Raw genomic sequence first — 20423 nt, forward strand, 5'->3', positions numbered from 1 at the left:
AGCACGTGCATGTCTTACATTAACTGAACAAGTTGCACTCAGTCATAATTCAGCCAGTTAGCAGTAGTTAGCAATAGTTTCTTGCTTTCGCTATATATCATTTTTATTCACTTTCTTCCATACTTTTCATCATCTGTAGAGGTGTGTTAAAGCCTATTAGGATATGAAGTAGATGGCTATTCTAAATTGCACGCTGGAATTAGCTTGAAAGTGATTTGGTTGTACCAGGTAGCAGCAGCTCCTACCTCTGCAGGCTGTTTTTTCAGGGGCTGCATGCTAAGAACCATCTGGCTTCTGTGAGAACCTAGACACAGGAAGCCGTGAAGTGTACCTGCATGCACAAATCAGGATGTGGGAGCAAGGCTATGCGTAGTGTTGTGGGATTGGTGAGTTGGGTCGGCTAAGATAGCTAAGGAATTATATCAAGGTCCAATTTAGGGAGCAGGAGGTGAGAATTCAAATGCAGTGGAAAGAGAAACAAAATCAGTAATAACTACAAAACTGAAATGTATTATTGAAACAGGGAATGCATGTGATTTTATTAACTCATTCAGTCATGTCCAAGGTAACTAAAATTCAAAGAGACTCCAATATTGTGATCTAGTGTTAGTGTTAAAACTGATACTGGTAATTATGGGTTGAAGAATTATGAAACAAGCAAGTGCAAATAGATCAGAAAGATACTGCATAGTGAAAAATTGTCAGATTCTTTGCTTCCCAGTTGTTCACACAAACACACACACACACCCCTTGTGAAGTCTTTTCTGGTTTTGCAGGTGGGGAGGTTTGTTTGTTTGTTGTCTTTTATCTTTTTTTTTTTTTAATATTTGTATATAAAAAACTATATCCAAATTCATGCTTCATTTTAAAATAATTCAAACTATTTCCATAGAATATGGTACAGGGAAAAGCTGTCATGTCACTGGATGGCAGATTATAAACAGTGGCTCAATGCATCACGGTCAGAATAACATAATGTTTTTCCTGTTATTTTTCTTTCACATTTTATGATGTCCAATAAAAGGACAATATATTATTTCCTGTGTAGCCTGCTTTAATTCTAGTAATTCATCTCTAAAGAAAACTGCAGAAATAGAAATGGGTCTAGAGCTAAGAATCAAATAATGGAAGATATAAATAGACTACCATGTGAAAGGACAGTGGAAGTAATGAAAGTGTTTTTAGAACAGAGATATGATACAGTATTTGAAATAATGAATGGCGTAGAAAAGATAATTTGGGTTTTCCTGATGATCTTTTCTACTCAGGAAGAAAGTAGCATTCTGTATCATTTATAGAACAATATATATAAGCCAGAGGAAGGAAGTAATGTTTTTTCCCTGTTTTTAAATACATGTACTTAAGCTCTGGCCATACCTGACACGGTATGTGCCTGAAACAAGCCAATGAGGGTTAGATTCTGTTCCCCCCCCCCTTTTTTTTTTCATTTTTCGTCATTTTATCTTCCTCCCCTTCCCCATATCTTGATTGTTTAGTCATAGAGTGCATGTTTTTGTAACACTTGTATGTTACATTAAATGTTTTGTGATGCAGACACTAGACTTTTCTGTGTTTGCATAGTGTGGTGGATAGGAGCCTTGCAGATAGGTGTATAACCCTGATAAAAGCAATTCTTCTGTTATTTTCATCTTACCTGATGTACTTGTGCTTTCTGTAGCACAGTCCAGTGAACCTGTTTGGTGGAGAAAGAGATGGTGAACATCACTGCACACTTCCAAGTACCTACAGCTAACTGGTTTTGCTTCAGAAAGCAGAAGGTGAACCTGAAGTCTGAGCAACCATACTGCCCCAAATCCTGAGCCATTTAAATCTGTGTGTACGTCCTGGTGTGTATGCATATATCTTTACAGGGTTGTTCTGGATGGCCAGGGAAGATACAGACACCTCGAGAGAGAATGCTAAAGCAGGAGGAAACACGGAGTAGGAACACCCCAGGAGTGGAAATACAGTGCTGTGCGAGGTGGATTTGCCCCCCAAGGAGACCTCTGTGTGTGATTTGAACAAGCTGCAGCTGTGACAGGGACCATGAGCATTTACCAGGATTTCAGTTTAACCACTCCTTCTGTTTTCATTTTGATTAGCCCTGATTTTGTATACCGTTGTGGGGATGTTCAGTCAGTTCAGTTGTTTTTTTTTTTTTTTTTCCTGTGGAGAGAAGGACGGGGTGCCACCCAGGAAGAGCCAGGCCATGGGGCTTGTACCTGGCCCCAGCCTTGGTGGATCCAGCCTGGGAGGTACGTGGTGCTCCACACACCTCCTGAACGCTGTGAGTGAGGAGATGGAAGAATTACAGATTCAGATGCTTTTCAGACTGTTTTCTCCCATTCTAGCAAAAAGCAGGTATGGGTTCCACTCAGTAGTGTTGTTTCCTCCCTGGAGAAAAAAAGATTTCTCCAAATCTTTTCAGGTTCCTACTCAAATAGGCAGAATTATTTGGATTTAAAAATTCATAGCCATTTTTTTGTTGGGCTATGGGTGTTGTTTTTTTTTTTGTTTGTTTGGTTTTGTTTTGTTTTGTTTTGGTGGGATTTGGGTTTGTTTGTGTTCAGATTATTTCACCAATGGGGCTTACAGTCCGCCTTGCAGACATTTGGGTTCAGCCCAAGAGCTCAAGTGGCAAACTAGTGAGTTGGAGAGAGGAGGCCCTTACTTCCTCTTGCTATACTGTTTCAGCACCACACCAGAATAGTACCTAAATGGCTTCTTTTACCAGAAAAAAAACTAGGGCACCTTTTTGATACTGAGCCCAAAAGTCTTTGTTCTGCTCCAGCCTTATCTGCAGGCCTCTGGCAAAGCCTGCTTTTGGACAAAGTTAGTTGGTTTCAGCTTCATGTAATTGAAAGTCATTCTGATTTCTGCACCATGGTGTAATTGCTTAAAAAAAAAAAAAAAAAAAAAAAAAAAAAAAAAAAAAAAGCCAACCCACGTTATTTGATGATTAAGATTCTGGAGTGAATTGTGTTCTTTTGGGTTCTTGCACTGTTTCTCCATCAGGGACTTGGTTTCAGCGGTGTGCAGCTGCTGGAGTTGATTTACAGTGCTGCGGCTGTGGCTAGTCATAAATAAATCCTCTTATATAGTTGTTATGAACACCTGTTAGATCATCTGTCAGCAAAGCGCTGTTCACATTTATCATGGTGCGGTAGTTATTTTACCTCAATCCATTTCCAACTGACTCGGCCTCCATCACTGGATTACTATTACCACACCATAATCGCTCGTTTCCACTCCATGTTACAACTTGCAGATAAAAGATTTCACTACTTGGCCAAATTTCATAAATAAAGGAGCAGTTCAGTGCAGTAAAAGTTTATTTTTGTCATCATTTGTCACCCCATTATTCTATAAATCAAATGGAATAGCGCTATTGCTAGCTCAGGCGTTGCTGTCAGCCCTAGGCATGGAAATGGTCCGTTTCTTCTTTTTAGATGAGATGACATGTCTTTCAGACTTAACTGGCTTATGGCTTTGTTTCACCCATTTTATTTTATCGCCCCTTCAGAAAAATCCTTGGGGACTGGAGAGACTAAAGGAGTAAAATGGAATCAGAAAACACAGTAAAACATGCTGCTTTAGCTGCGTTATGTACATTTCCCTCCCCCACAATCACTCATTTACAAACTCCTCCACAAAAATAATGGATCGGGATATAAACAGCCCCTCAATGCTTTCCCCGGATTTGTGCAGGTTTTATCGCTTGTGTCAAAGCCCTGGGACGGAAAGGGCTCTGGAGAGGGTGCTTCAGAGCCCTGCTAATGCGCCTGGTCCTAAATGGACTTGCTGGCTCCCTGTGCTGGGGCACATCCTAGGGTTGCTCTTTTGTTTCTAAGGTTTCTACAGAAAACTTGCATTTTGTGTTCTGAACCATCTAATAATGGCATGCTGCACCTCACTATGCAGCTTCATGATCAAAATCTGCAGGATATTCCCCTGCATCCCCCCAGAGACAACCTGCACAGAAATTAGTTTGCTTTTATTTTGATATTCTTAATTCAAGAATATGATTTGATTTGGGGTCATGCCTTGATTTTTTGGCCCCATGTTCATTAGAGACTTCTGGGGTTTGCTTGATTTATTAAGAAGTTGGGAGATGAATCTCAGACTAAATTTTGAAGAAAGCAATATTCCTTGGTTTAAAAAGAGGAAGATAGGATGATGATAAAGGGATGGGGTAATAGAAAAGGGTTTATAGTTGATATTATACTTCTGAGTTGGTTCTAATTCAAGTTACATTCTTCATAGTCATTATGTAGCTCATAAATTCAATAAAGTGTTTTACTATTACTATAAAAATGACAGGAGGGGGGTTTTATGTTGTAAGTTTCGTTAGTTGCTCTTCCTGTTTTATGTTGAAGTTCTCATGCCATTATGTCATTAAACTCCTTGGAGTCTGAAGGGCTCAGGCCCCTCTGTTTCTCATTGCTGCTGTGGTCCTTTCTGGGGGCAAGTGTTTATCTGGTCGCTTGCTATCACTGTCCCCTTCGCCATCAGTGACGCCTTCCAGTTCCATTTTGTTTTGTTTTTCCCATTCAGAAGCCCAGATATCTGTGCTTGTCTTCTGGCAATGGAAATTTCAGAGCAGCTTTGGTGCCACTTTGGGTTCTGACCCCCAGACACCGGTTCTCATCTGTGGTAGAGCTATTCAAGTGTGAAAGGGCTACACTCCTGTTACTGCAGTGGGCTCGGGTGGCTGTGGGAAGAACCCACTGCCAAAGAACAATGCTGTGCTAGGGAAATAAAATGCCTTTGGAGAGTTCGCCTTCCCAGAAAGACTCACTGTGACTTTTCTCCAGCCACCTTTGCTGTAGAATTACGAGCTCATCTTGGCTGGACTTGTTCGTTTTGACTGTGGGCAAATGCTTGCTAAAACTGTCTTGTGCATTTGCTGGGAAGGTCTCCCAAGGCAAATCTGGAAGAGGGTTTTTGCTTTTTGGTGAGAGGAGGAGGGAATTTTTCCAAAGGCATTGAATAATTTCTGTTATAACCACTTCATTAGGGGAAAGAAGCATCGAATATCTGACCCTGGAGCCTTTGCTTTCTCCAGATGTTTGCTTTGCACACGAATAATCCGCATGAAAACAGCAACTGCTAATTCAGTGGCCAAAGTGCATCAGGAGCCTAATCTAAAACCTCCCAATCCATCCAGCTGTCTGGCATTTGCTATTATAGGGCACCAACAGAGAAATGAGGCTGTGGCTTTATCACTGCACCCTGGGTGACAACTTGATTTTCTGCTTTCACCGCAGGCAGCAGCAGCCCAACATGATGGGGCTGTTAATTTGTGCATTTCATGGTGTCTGTCAGGGGGCCGGGAGAGGAGGGTTTCAGGGGAAGGGAATGGAGCATGTCCCAGCCTCGGAAGCACCTGTCTGCATTGACGGCACAGAGCACTTCTTATTAGCGTGCAGGTCTCTAAATGCAGCCCCAGGATGACAGCCTGGCATTCCCAGCACCCACACAGTGTGACAGGCGCAGGCAGCCGGTCCCATTGTTTGCCCTTGATGAGCATGTCATTAATGGAAATGGAAGAAAGTGAGGGCCACATCAGTATTCAAATAGCCTCCATCCTCTCTGCCATTCAACCGCCTGGCTCAGGCGGCTGCAGATTTCCTTCTGCAGCTCCACTTACACATTTTCACAGATTTATTCCTATTGCATACAAATACCCCCCATGTGGCTCTGGCCCCATGACCCTGACTCCTCTCCCATATACAAACATGTTCTTCAGCATCATTTGATTAGCCAAAAATAAAGTGAGGGTTCTCCTCTTCCTCCCTGCTTTGTGAATTACTAAAGTATCATCAGTAAATACTTGCTATTTGCAACACAGGAAATGGAAGTTGCAGTTATTTAAACTTGAAGCATCAAGCATGGGTTTGATGCGTTGCTTGCAATGATCCTATCAGGTCCCGAGCAAATATTGATGCTTGTCTGTATGATCTGTTTCTTGATAGGAGATTGCAATATATTTGTTTTGGAACATTTTACCCAGTAGGTTATATAGTAAGAGGCTTGTGGGCAGAAGGGGAAATAACTAAAAAATCTGTATTCCCCATCTCTCTGGCCTACACCATCTCAAGGTGTCTGTACCCCCCTGATCTCACACATGCAGTGTAGGCTCTCTGAGGGTAGGTGTTGTGTTGGCCTTCTACATTTTTATGGTGTGGTCCATGGCAGGATGTGGGTTGATGATTAGCGCTCCGAAGCACTAATGCAAAACAAATAATGCAGTATCATAATTCAGCTCGTATGAAGAATGTGCCTTGAGCACGCTGGCATCTGGCCAGATCTTAAATGTATGTTTCTGTGCTTTAGTTTTGTGTTAGTCTGTTTTTGTAATAATATAATTAGTGCTCACAGGGGAGGCTATTGACACTGCCACCAGGATCAGTTTGCTCTTTGCAGTATTTCCAAATCGTTCTTGTTACACATCCAGCTCGCAGGTCGCATGCAGTACCCCTTGCCTTTTGTCTGCTGCTGTCCTCTCCAACCAGTGATTTAGCCTCAAATCTGAAGCTCTTTCCATTAATAAAGGCTGGAGCCAACAATGAATGAGTGCTGCTGGGTGATTTCCAAACCTTGTTACATCTTGCAGCCCTCTTTAACCCCAGGCAGAGTGGGAGAAAGAGAGCCCAGAGGTTTTCCACTAGTCAGTTCCAAAGCAGGTATCGCAGAGCCGAGTAGCAGAAGCAGAGCTCTCCACCACCACCACACCATTCACCTTCCTCCTGCTCCTTCCAACCACTGCTCAGGGTTTGAAGATACTCCCACGATGTGATATCACTGAGGTGTATTTGTCCCAGTAGGCACTTTTCTTCCACCAGGGACTGTGGAGGCTGCCCTGGCTCTGTGGATCCTGCAGCCTGGGCTCCTCACATCAGCACAGCGGTGATGTCCCTCTGGTACTGGCCCTCAGCTCCAGTAGGTGAGCCGTGGCAAGGGTGGGTTCCCATCTGGGTGTGTAGCAGCCCTACGAACTAAGTTACCATGGGTGTGTTTGCTGAGTTTGTTCCTCCTGCATCCACTGCTCCTCTTGCTTTCGCTGGCCAGTGGGGACTAGAGAAGGCAAGGCGGGATCATGCCTCTCTGCAGGCGCACACGGTGCTCTGCACAGTAGCGCTCTGATTTCAGCAGGAGCCTCTAGGTGTTGCTGTAATATAAATAATAATTGTCTTCAGGGATTAACTGGAAGAGGGCAGTTGAAGTTGAGTGAGACCAAGAGAAGGAACCCATGCGTTATTTCTCATATTTAGAGTGATAAATAATTTCTGCGTACTTTAGTAATTTATTAAATTGCAGAAACTGCATTTTACCATTTTCCCAGGCTGTCTTCAATTAAAAAAAAAAAAAAAAAAAAGTCTATCCATGGTTTAGTTGCTTTAAGGCAAGCCACTGAAGACCAGTCCTTCTTCGCCAGAAATAGATAACAATGGCAGAAAGTTATATACTGATAACTGGAAAATGTACATCCAACTGTGGTATCATGGCAAGCCGCACACCCTCTTTCTGGGTCACAGCCCCAAGCAACATCCAACCTTAGTTTGTGGACAAGTGGCTGACCTAGAAAATGTTGAAAAATTTCAAAGCCAGTATGTGGGAATGGTGTGTTCTACAGATAAAAATGTCACTGTCTTTGGTATCAGTGTAACAGTATTTTATATGGTAACCGTCCTACAACAGCTTCTCCCAACATATTTGTATCAGGGAGAGCAGGGAGAGATTAAGAAAACCGGTAAATCCTAATATGCAGTCATTGGCTGCCATTCTGCTTTTAAAACTGAGCCCCCATCCCTTTAAAAGGAATTTAGTAGAAGAAACAGATCCATACCTAACATGGCATCAGGAGGGAGAACTAAGAAGCGGACAACAAGCACTTCTGTAGAAAAAGTACATGTGATACATTTTCAGAAGTGATGAGTAATTTTAAATGCAACACATGCCATTGGGGACTGTAGCTTTTTCCAGTTCAGTTCACAGTTCTCTGAAAAGCAAATCCCTAAGCCCTTCAGTTGTACACCTTAAAGCTGAAAAAGATGGAAAGTCTGAATCCATCTGTACCCAAAGGTTTGCAGGTAGGGAGAGTTACCTCACTGCAAGCTTGGTCAGAAACGTCACTGTCTCAAGCAGTCTTTACCATGATGAAGTAGGAAGGTGAGATCATGGCAGCTCCATCTGTATCACCTTGACTTGCCACAGAGCCATCCATGTTGTGTTCTCCTGCTCATCCTTCATGCAAATTCAGTGTAGGTGAGAAGATGTCAATAATTTGTTTTCTCCAGGGTTGGAACACACAAGGGCAGATTTTCTCTTTGACTATGTAATTTAGAAATTGTATGGATGGCAGCTGAGGAGCAGTTCTGGATTTGCCATCTGGGGAGCAGATCTGACTGCATACATACAAGTGTGCCATGAGCAGGAGGACAGTTTCAAAGTCAGCATGCAGCATTTTAACTTACTGGGCTTCTATGCTCTTCTGTCCAGGGAAAATACCATTTCCCTACATATACAGTATTGCAAAGGTCCATCTTTCTGATGCAGAGCATGTCATTCCTACATGGAGGCACTTACTGGGAAAGTTTCTGCATATGGCAGATAAGTCATGCTTTCAGACACAGAATTTAAAGGGATATTAGACTGTACAGCTGTGCACCGTCTATGTATGAAGAGCCTTTCCTCTTCCTGTTTCTGTATCAGAAAGATGTGTCCAGAAGGGCTTGGCGTAGACACAGAAAAGCTGTCTGGCACATGGGACGCTGCAGTCAGGGAGCAGGCTGGCTGGAGAGGTTGTTGAGGCCCCAGAACTAGAAATCTTTATGAATTAAGCAAGTTATTTGTCAGGAATGTCTTACAGTACAGCTGATCCAGCTTTAGGGCAAGATGAACCAGAGGATTCCCAGTCCTTTTTTTCTGTGGGTAAAGAATATCTGAAGTCTAGCTAACTTTTCATCCTATGTGCTCGGTTTTTAGATCTCTATGTACTTAAGTCCATTTCAACAATGTCACTGTGGAAAAACAAAAGAGTTTTGTTTGTTTGTTTGTTTTTGTTCGTTTGTTTTTCTCAGTTGCTTTCTACTTTGCTTTTTCCCATGCTCCCATTCCCTCACCAAGTTCTGCCTTTCTTTTTCTATGGTCTGTGAAGTGATCAAACACACAGTTACGAGGATATGGGGTTGCAGACATTTTGAGCTAAAATTCTACATTTCAGTGCTCCGGTGGTTGCTGCTGTCTAGGTGTAGCCACCAGCTTCTGATCTTTATGCTATTAACTGCTAGCGGCTCCTGCCTTTTCAGAGAAGCAACAAAATTCTACTTTGGGTCTCTATATCAAAGCATCTGTCTTTTATGTTAGCCACAACTGTATGCTTCTCGGAAGGTATAAACTTTACAGTGAAAAATTAAGCAGTACCATAAGACAGTGTCTACTAGTAATTTTCCTGAAGTACATACATCAAACTGATGCTACGTTCTGTCATATCTTTCCCCACGACACCTCTGTGCTACCCTCCTTTCTCAATGCCCCATTGGTAAAATAGTTCCTTATAGCTTGGCACCCATTTCAATTCCTTCGACTATTCTGTGTGTCTTGCCACTCAAAATTGGATTCCAAGCAACACATTTGGCATGTGTGAAGTAAATGATAAGTAAAAACCTGCTCTTTTAAAAGAATCAGGCATTTATATTGGCTTTTTCAAAGTTCTTTCTTGGTTTAGAATTCCCAGTGTCACTTGAACTTTTTTTATTATTATTATCTCATATTTTCCTACAAGACTTCATGCTTGCCTTCAATATTCATAATGTGTGGAACACATTCATCCATCTTCCCTTACTATTTTTCTTCTGGAGTTTTAATAGCTGTGAGCACAGTTTTCAAGGAAGCCTCAGCTCACTGCTCTGCATCTGAAGGCGAGTGACTCCTCCGACTGAGTTGCAGAGCACAAGAGAAAGAGAAAAACCTGCTGCAAGTGTGATGATGATCCCAGCAGCCATCTTATTAGGGACGTGGCGGTGGGTACGTTTGCAGTGAGCACCGGTGTGGCTGGTAGGGTGCTGCGGTGTCAGGGTTCGCCTCCTAAGGGGGCAGCGCAGTTGTGTTATTGAAAAACCACTCGTTTTCTCTGCCGAGGAGTGAGAGGAGCTGTGTGGTGCCTGCTACTCTGTGCATCGTTGCAGCTGCGGTTAGTTAGCGGTTTTGTCTGATGTGCGCTTGCTTTCTGTCTTGCACCTGCACACCCACTGTATGTTCGTATGTTTTCTTTGCATTCTCCCATGTGAAAAAGTGTTATTTTGACTGCTTTCATGGTTGTGCAGGTATGTGAAAGCCAGGCAGACCAAGGTGACACCATAAAGGCACTGGGGCCCAAACATGAAAAAGAAAACAGGCAGCTCTAAGGACCAATGGCTCGAAAATGTGAGAAAAATGATCAGATAAACGTGTTCACCAAAGAAATCTAAACCAGAAAAACAATGCATGCACTGCTTTTTTTTTTTTTTTTTTTTAAATAAGGAAAAATAGGTTGTGATATTTAGTTCATTGTACTGTCCTTACGACCCTCTGTTTTTTTGCAAATGATGCAGCCCTCGCTATAGAAAGGTAAAGTTTCTCAATTTGTATTTGCAACCAATATATTAAGTGGACTTTGAAATATTTGTATATACTTGTATTTGTTAGGTTGGTTTTGTTTGTTTGTTTTGTAGTTCTATTCTGAAATTTAAATAAAATATATCATGCCTTGTGCATGTGATTCAGAGTCCTTTTACATTGTCACCTTCATTGCATCATCTCACAGGCAGTAGGGTTTTTTTGCTGAACTGTGTGTAAAATATACAGTTAGGAGGAAGCGTGTTGTTTTTTACCATTTTTTTTCTTTGGTTGGTTGCTTGCTTGGGTTGGTTTGGTTGGTTGGTTTTCATTTTTTCCCACATGTGGAAGTTTGATTCCATAAAAGGGTGGAGGTGCTTTCTTATGGACACATATTCCTCACAGCAGATGAATCCAGAGAGCTGGTTTGAAACTGGGAAAGCTTTGACCCACCTGTCACCTGTTCTATATAATTTCTGAATCCTCTTTGCTGTTCATTTCTTAAGCAAAAACAAGTAAACACAACCACATAGAATTCAGTATTGTCTTGTCATGGGGAGGACTGTTCTCTGGAAGCCCAACAGGGGAGACTGCTCTTGTGCTGTGTGTGCTTTTTATGAATTTCTGTCTTGTGTCATTGGCAACTTTGAATGTTTTGTGAACATGAGCCTTGCTTTTTGGCCCATTGCTGATGTTTTTAGCATTATTCAAGTACAAAAGGCAACCTGTGAATGCCAAGGAAAGGTCTGTGTTTATTTCCTGACCCCGGTCACATTAAAACATCTACCCTCATTTAAGAAAAGTCTATGTTCAAATGCAAACTAAACATGCTTTATTTCAGATCCTAATATCTGTAATATCACACTCCTCATTTTGTTATGTTTGTCTCACTTATTAAAAAGAAAAAAAATGTTTTCTTTACTATAGTATTCTGACTATATTCCCTGATATTTATTTTTAATGAGATGCACTTCTGTTCTTTCACTGCTTACTAACACTTTAATTTGAGAAGCAGTTTCACTAGCCCTGCAAATATCCAATGTTCTTTACAAAGTCAAGTCCATTTCCTGCAATAACCTTGCTCTGACCTGTTATCAGTTATATCACAAATTATTCAGTCTCTAATTGGTTCATCTTTTAACTACAAATTCACATGACTTAGCTTTATTACATACCTCCGTGACAAGCTTGTGTGGATCAAAGTAGTCTCACATTTTTAAGGAACTTTCCATAGCAGCTCACAGCTCGCTTTGTTCTGCTGCTTGAATATATTCTTATCATGATCAGTATTATTTTTAAGACATACTGCTGTCATTCCTGAAGGTCTCGATTGTGTTTTGGGCCTCATCAGGTGGAACTCTGTTCAAAACCAAGAAATAAGTACTTACCTCTCATAGCCAGTATGTTTTTAGCACTGACAGCAAAAGATTTAGGAGTATGGAGAATTTTTCCCTCTCCAGTCTTTCTTTTCTTGGAAAATCTGAAGATGCTGTAGCTTTTTACTCCTTTCCTAACCAAACAGAGGGATGAGGTTTGCTTGGTACCTACCAAAATAAAGTTTAATTCTTTTGCAAGCAACTAACATGCAATGTGAACATGGGTGGTAAAAAGCTAGTTGCTGTATCTCAGATCTCTTATACCTTCAACATGAGGCAAAGCACCCATTTTTAATATGAAATGAACATCTAAAGCAGACAAAAGTCCTACAAAGCAGGACTTTCAAGAGAGTTCAGGATCCAGGCCAGTACTCAAACATAATTGTTGCCACCGAGTTTGCACAAAATTGCAGCTGCTCGGCTAGAAAGAACTTGCCTTTCTCTATCCCCCAGTCTCCATAGAGAATTTCCTTCATTAAAATAAGGAAAAAGAGGATTTGTTGTCTTTTTCCATGCAGAACATTATGTTATCTGCCCTGTTAATGATTTGTGTGTTAGTAAGGTTCCTACCCTTTATTCAGATGCATGGCCAGGTCTCTAGTGACTGCTCAGGGATGCATCACAAAAAGGGGAAAGAGTCTTTTCCTTGATGCAGCCACCACCTAAAACAATGCTTGAAGGAGAAAAGCTATTCAGTCAGCCCTAGCATCCATTCATATTGCTTAAGGCTTGTTGTGCTGCGGTCTCTCATCTCCCCATTAATTAATGGTGAAAATACATATAACTAGGAAAACAGCAAACGTAAGCGGGGAATTAATTTATTTTTCATAAATAGGGAATGCCTCATCAGTGGAAAAGCAAAGGCTTGAAGTGTCTCTTCATGTTCCAATTTTTGTTCTGAAGCTGCCTGTTTGGTTGCTTTCTCATCTCTTCTATTTAAACCAAACAACAACCAATTTATTATGACATAAAAAAAAAAAATATTGTGTCTAAGGGAGAAAGTACTTTTGAGAGAGATTCAAGTTCAACAGCCGGAAATGAAGGGAAAAAAAAATTGGGACTACACCAGTCTAATTGATTTTGTTATAGAACAAAATTAGCTGAAGCCAAAGAGCAGCAAAATGCACTCACCTTTATTGTAAGCATTTGAAGCTGTGCTAAATGGAAGGGAAAAAAAAAATCTGCTCTTTACTCATGGCACAAGGCATTTATTAGAAAATAAAAATAATTAGTTGTAGAAACAACAATTGAATTGTGCAAAGTGTTTTGCTTGGATTCCTGGAATGGTGGCTTTAATGAGGCCCTACACTTCACAAATGCTAAAGCAGTTCTTAAATGGGGTTTAATAGGATATTTTCACTTTCTCTCCACTCTTTGTTCACAAATGCATGGGTACCCCAGAGTACACCCATTTAATTTAAGCAAGTTTTACACAAATTCATCCTCTGTACCTGATGAATATGCTACTAAACACACAACTCCCTATCAGATTTTCACATATAAAATCAGTGGCCTTCAAATCAAATCAGAGGCCTGTGTTTCTTCTTCTAAGTGCTCTGCATTACAAAAAAGGATTTTAATTAGTCGAGAGACACTGTTCCTATTGCCCATGAAATGTAACTGGAATTTTAATTTCTCAACCACACCTAAGAGTAATTAACTTGTGAGAAACAATGTTTAACAAGTCACTGTTGACTGGAGTTGGGAATATGACCTACCACCATACAGTAACAATCTGATAGGCTTTAAACTTTGGGTTGTAGTGGTCATGTTTTAATTTTGAAGGTGCCTCCTTCCCTTGACAACAAGGGAACAAATGCAACTGCGAGTGTATGTTGTCCCTTTGGACTTAATATCAGGAGATAAGGATTCCTGAATCACAGGAGTTGTTCAGAACTCAAGTTTTGTCCTGCTTCACTTTTCTTGAAGGACAGGTTGGCAATCCTGAGGCACAAAAGGATGGTCACCTTAACAGACATCAAAAAATTGAGATCTGCCATTAGAAGAAGGGCTATCATAACCCTGCTAGTGCCAGGCTATCAGCCCCTAACCCTTCAGGTCTTCTTGATTTTGTGTAGGTAAGCAAAAATGCGCAAAGATAACCTCTGTTACATTTTGACCTCTAGATCCCCTGCTCAAAGAGCATAAGGAAAAAATACATTTTTTAATACCTGAAAACACAGTCAACAGAGGGTGTTCTGTGTTGGGGTGATGTTTTGTTTTATTTGTTTATGTTTTGGTCTATCTAAAACATGAAACGAGTATAAAGTGACACAAAGGTAAATTTCTGGGCTTGTTTCTGGAATAGCTTGCCCTGAGCTGAAATCTAAAGGGATATTCACAATATTTTTCAAGATTCTTTGAAGAAGTGCATGTGGATTTGCACATGTGTTTGGAGTAGTTTGTTTACTTTTGAGATAAACTTTAGTACGTTTTATTTTTCCAGCACAATATTTGTCTTTTACTGTTTTGGTAATAGAATGAATTCTTTCTTCTAGCTGTCTTCTACCTTCGATGTTGGTATCTCTCTTCACCTCTTCCTAGCATTGCTAGAGTGTTTCTACGTGGCAGCACATCAGAAAGTAAAGCCAGTAGAACACAGGGTGCACAATTTACTGTTCTGCCATTTCTCAATTTTAAAATTGCAAGCAAGGAAAATACTGAAATACTCAGTGGTGGGAATGGAGTGCTCCAAAGAGACTGTTGTTCCCAGGCCTCTAGCAGCCTCTGCTGCTACCAGCTCCTCATCTGGTAATGAGTCTTAGTGTCCTCCTCCAAACCACTAGGAGTGACGTTTCATTTTCCAGTGGAGCAATTGTCCACTGTGTAAGAAGATTATCACACAGCATAGCAATTCAGAGAAAAGACTTGAATGGTCATGAAGACAGGATGACTGAATGGAATGTGGCCTCCTTCAGTTCAGAGCAGAGCTCTACCAAGGACGCATATGTGATTGCAGTCTGCTCTGCTTGCTTGTGGATACAAATAGAAATCTGAACATGGAGGATCTAAAAACTTGAAATTGAAAGGACTTTCACACTGATAATGAATAACAAGACAGTTAACATTCTGGCCAAAGATTCTTGAACTGTCTCGTCTGATGGTCCTTAGAATATTCTTCTTTGCTTAGTCTATAATCTGCATCTTGAAAGGATGGATTTGGTAATGCTAGAAAGTTAAATCTACTTTAAGTTAGGAATCAATCTTTACTCCCCTAGCTCATCCAGTAGGATCATAACTCATAAAGTCCTCCCAGGTATGTCAGCAGCACATCACATAGGGGAGAGATGATCTGACCTTTACATTTACAGACTGCTTAGTAATTTTCACAGTGAAATCAACACTAACAACTGCAGGAGGCTTCCAACACTGAGGTATCCATCAGGTAATCTATTTCAGACCAAACAGGAAAGAAAGATTTAATAATAAGTAAATAAAAATCAGTTCTCTGTCCATTTAGTCTCCTTATTATCTTTGACTTTGACTGATGGTATAAAAGTAGTGAACAAACATCTCAGCCCAATGTTTGCTATGGAAAGCATTATATAAGTAGTGTATCTGAATAATAGATGAAACAAGCATATAAGCATCCAGCCCAAGCACTGCATTCACTTAATATTAGCTGTCAGGAAAACCTATATAAAAAAACTTAAAAGTAGCTGTTCAGTCCCTAAAAGGGAAGTGAATAGAAAGGAAAGTATATTCTCTTATTTTAGAGCCAATCCGTGAAACAGCGACATACTTCAATATACTGTCTAATGAAGACTCTTCTGGGTCATGGTACAATTTTATAAATGTGTCATTGATAGCAATGATCCTACAGAAAAATAAAAATAACAAATATTTCACAATTGAATATCTAGCCAAAAAAGCATGTACACATGTTGCAAGAGTCAATAAGCCCTGTTAGAACTGTGTTCTTATTCTAAAGGAGAAAGGAGATTAAGAGCCTCATTTCCACTGAGGGGAAAAATCATTGTATTTCTTATATTGTCCATCTGATCTAAATCCAGATCAACTGATCAGTCTGGACAACTTATGTCTTGTTCACTTATTTACCTAGAATCAGAGAAGGGGGAAAACACATAACTGGTTCCTTAACAGAATCACACCTTTACTTTTATTATTGAAGCCATGAATGAAATCTGAATGCTCCATTACTCAAAGCTAAATAAATATTTGTTGCTCTCCAAACATCACTTATGGTGAAAACAGGTTAAGAGCTGAGACTTGAGTTTAAACATGTTTCTAACTATGTCAGAAATATATTCATTTTGAATGCAGGTGTATTTTCAACATCAGTGGGAGACTGGAAAGCTGCACAGCAAATGATTGAGGAACCAACAAGATAAACAGCTGCCAAAACATGCTGTCCATTATGACATCAATATTCCAATGTAGTAATAAGATTTGGAATTAAAATTATGTTTGTTTTCATTGTAGACCTGGAATAACAATAAGCCTGCCACACCATATTGTATGTCTCTCAAGATCAGCACACACAGTGTTCAGTATGCATAGGGAGAAGAAAAAAAATAATATTTGTCCTATAAATCACATACCATATTTATCGCATATATTTCACATTTATCATATTTGTAAAAGAGTGGTACTATGCTAAAGAAGTTTCCTTATCTAGGGAATAAATGAATAATTTGATAATTATTCTTCAGAGGAAAAAGACATAATTTTATATATAAGGAGTTAAAGTTTTGGTTTGTTGTTTCACTAAACACTAAAATTTTGAGCATATCAAACATATTCCACTTTCTGTCTGCTAATGTATGAAGCTTTGTGATGAGCACACTGTATATGTTTTATGACATGGACTTAGGGTCCAGATGAAAACTTTGAGATTTACATTTTTATCCTGCATTGACCTTTTGGCTTCACTCCTTAATTAAGCAAGGCATGGTAAAGAAAGAGATTATTATGAGGTGGCTGGGTCCCCAGGGTGTTATGAGGTACCAGACACAGTTAAGCTATCTCAAGACAACCATGTTCTCTAGAGTTACTTTATTGCTATTATAAAAAATCTTTATTATGGGGAAAAATATGTATTTTTATGCTAGAAGAAGATGAAGATGACAGTTTAGGATGTTGAACAGTAGTTTCGGCTGAGCTTTGTGCCCGCAGAGACTGTAAAACATCGAAGCCTGGGCGGCCTTCGATTGGCTCCTTTGGATCCTAAAGGGGTAGATTAATCTTTGTAAAATTCATAGTTGGAACATTGTACCATTAACTGGCACTTTCCAGTTATCAAGATACTTTATGAAACTGAAAAAGTCCTATTACACTTGCTAAAAAGGCAACTTTGGGGGTGTGGCTCTCATGAAACCATTTCATCTCTGGAGTATTACTTTCCACTGTGCCCCATGCTTGATAAAGCCCAGGGATGTAGCTCTTCATCTTATAGCCTCTATCAATTTCTTCTCTGTTAATTACACCCTATCTAAAGACCCAATCATACAGCATGCTGAGCTTCCTCAATTTTCTCCCTTCTTCAGTTGAAATTGAGAACGTATTTAAGCCCTTGTGGGATCATGCTTTAACTCCTCATTTTTTAAGTCAAACTTCTGTTTTTCAAGCATGATATCTTCCTTTTAACCTCTGTGATAAATATGTGATGAATGTACAGGGGCTGCTACCTTCTCAGTATCTGAGGGGAGTGAATATACAAGGTTCTTGTTAGATTTAAGCCTTCTGCAGTATCCCCCATGTCAAAGCTCTTGCACATCTATTCCCTGCACTGCTGCTCACAGCCAGTGGGTATCAAACAATATGTGTATATTTTCAGAGTTTTAAATGTATTGAGCTTTGAAGAGCTGTTCCAGCAGTGCGCTGATGACTTCAGTAGACTTGGACATTTGAGGTGCTCCTTGTAGTAAAACAGTATGAATGTCCCATGGACCAAAGCAAGATACAGAACAGACATATGTCTTTAAGACTAGATATGGACTACTTGACAACACATTGATTTATGCTCACACTGTTCTGAGGCTGGCTTAGAGATATTTGATTTACAGTGGATAGATTGCCTCCTGTTAAATAAAGTCCTGGGTCATTGTTCATAAACCTGAACTGCATATAGCAATCTCAGTGCATTGTTAAAATATTGCAGTGGAGTTCATAGTGCCTTATTAAGCTCTGTAGTTCAAAGATTAATAGCTAAAAGGAGAAAAACCTTTGTGCAAACATCTAACAAGCTTCTTAAGCCAATGACAATTAGCCTGAAAATGTACTCAAGAGCTGTCTGTTAAGAAGCTAGAATAAAAGTGACATGACTTGGTCAAAAAGAGTGCCAGTTGCCCCCATTCCCATGCCTGATGGGATAATGGCTTAGCCCTCAGAGAGCGGTTGGCCATCCTCCAGGATAATAACTCTATTTGCCAAGGTCAGACATCATCACTAATAGACGCTCAGGGTCATGAGGAAGAACAAACCATCTCTAAATGAAAACCAGGGAAAAAAAAAAAAAAAAAAAAAAAAAAAGAGAGAAAAAGAAACACAACCAAGAAAAAAAATAGTTTTTTTTTGTTTTGATTTGTTTAGTTTTGGTTTGTTTTTTGTTGTTGTTGTATTATTATTTTTTTTTTCAGAAGATCCAGGATGCTATCGACACCTTCCAGTGGAGCCCAGGTGCTGGGAGAGGTGACGGCGTTGCAGTAGGTGGCACTGTTCTCCTCCTCCAGCCGCGACAGCCCCACCGCTCACGGGGAAGTGCCATCTTTGGGATGAGACATAAAACTGAGGCCTTGACCAGTTGCAGTTATTAAAGGTCCCATTGCACTTTCCACAAGATTAACTGTGTTAACCTCAGTGTCCTGGCTGATTGCATTCTGTCTTCCTAAATTCCCTCTGTAGTTTCAACTGGACAAGTTAATCTGCACTTCCTGTTTTAGGCGGCCGTGCAACTGCTCCCGTGCTTGGTCCGACAGTCACTGTGCTTCATCCCAGGGTGGCTGTGCCCTGGCGATGGACAGTGCACAAGGACCACGTTGTGTGTGGCCTCCAGGATTGCCAGAGGAGGACAGTCCAACCAAATGACATTGCATGGAGAAGGAATGCACTCTTCAAAATATACTGGGGGTTGCAACACCAGCAAGGGGTGTCAGTGGTGATTTGGCAGGATGTTCCTGCTGAGACATCTAACTCCAGCTGTCCAAGGCAGAACGCCTTATGGACCACTCCTGGAGCAGATTTCTGAGGCTGACCATCCCACTGCAGACCTTTCTCTTGACCAAACCCAGTCTCACATTTTCAATTTTGTACTAAAGAGGCAGAGCAAAAGCATACAGTGATTTGGGCATGTTTCTAGCTAAAACCCAACTGGGGGACATATAAGGGGGCCTAATTCTGAAATTCACTTCTCCTGCAAGCAGCCCCTCCTGAGGCAGATGGGAGTGAAACTCTGGGTGAAACAAGGGGTGCTCCCGCAAGAGGGTTTTGCAGCAAGGTGGCTCAGTGTATGGATGAGAATAGCTAAACGCATGGCTTCTGCTTATCTCACAGTTTTGAGGTTTGGTAGCTAGCCTTGAGGTTGGGAAATTACATTGTTTCTACCTTTAATTCTTCCTGTTGTTTCAGCTGGATACTTCCTTTGTCACTTCATATCCCAAACTATTGTGTTTTATTGCTGGAAAATGTGTGTTTCATTTCAGTGATTGGGGATTACACATACATGCCATTGAGTGTAATGCAAGGACATTATGTGAATGTAAGGAATGATTATTTTTCTGCTTACCTAGAGAAAATAAAAGTGATTATTAGCATCTTAATAACTATATGGGGAGTAATATTAATATTTGAATTCCATGAGAAACCTGAAATATAGTATGGAAATAATGTGGCTGGGTGATCAGGTATTTAAAATAAGCCAGGTGTCAAGATAGGGAACCTGTAATTATCATGGAATAAAAACAAGTTGCTAAAAAATAAAGCACATTTGGTTGTCTGGTCTCTACTACATGGTATTTCCACTGAAGATTGTAATTCTTTTTTCTATGTCCCATTCCCCTTGTACAGAGTGTCCCCTTGGGAAGCGGGGCCCAAGAGCCCTTTCTAGGACGGGACAGGATATTACAGCTTGGTTTGTGCACCAGCATCCTTAATATTTCCTTCCTTTCAGAAGCAAATAGAGCGTACCCTTATCTGAATGCTAATTTCCTAGTTAAAACCCTCCCTTGCTGACAAGGGACTGAAAGAGTTTTAAATCACAGATGTAGAGTATCAAATGCAATAATGCTCTTGCAATAGTGCATTGAAGCCTCAATTAATTAACCCTTGGGCTAAGTAGGCAGGTACATGGTGGTGGCCACAGGCGGTGGATGGATGAGATTTAAATGGGCATCTCATTTCCTCAGCACGAAACATGCCGTTTGGTTCAGAAAGGAGTCATTTTACACACTCGCCTCATTTACGCTCAGCTTTAATCCCTTTAATTCCACC

Source organism: Anas acuta, chromosome Z, assembly GCF_963932015.1.
Source record: "Anas acuta chromosome Z, bAnaAcu1.1, whole genome shotgun sequence".
Taxonomy (NCBI): domain Eukaryota; kingdom Metazoa; phylum Chordata; class Aves; order Anseriformes; family Anatidae; genus Anas; species Anas acuta.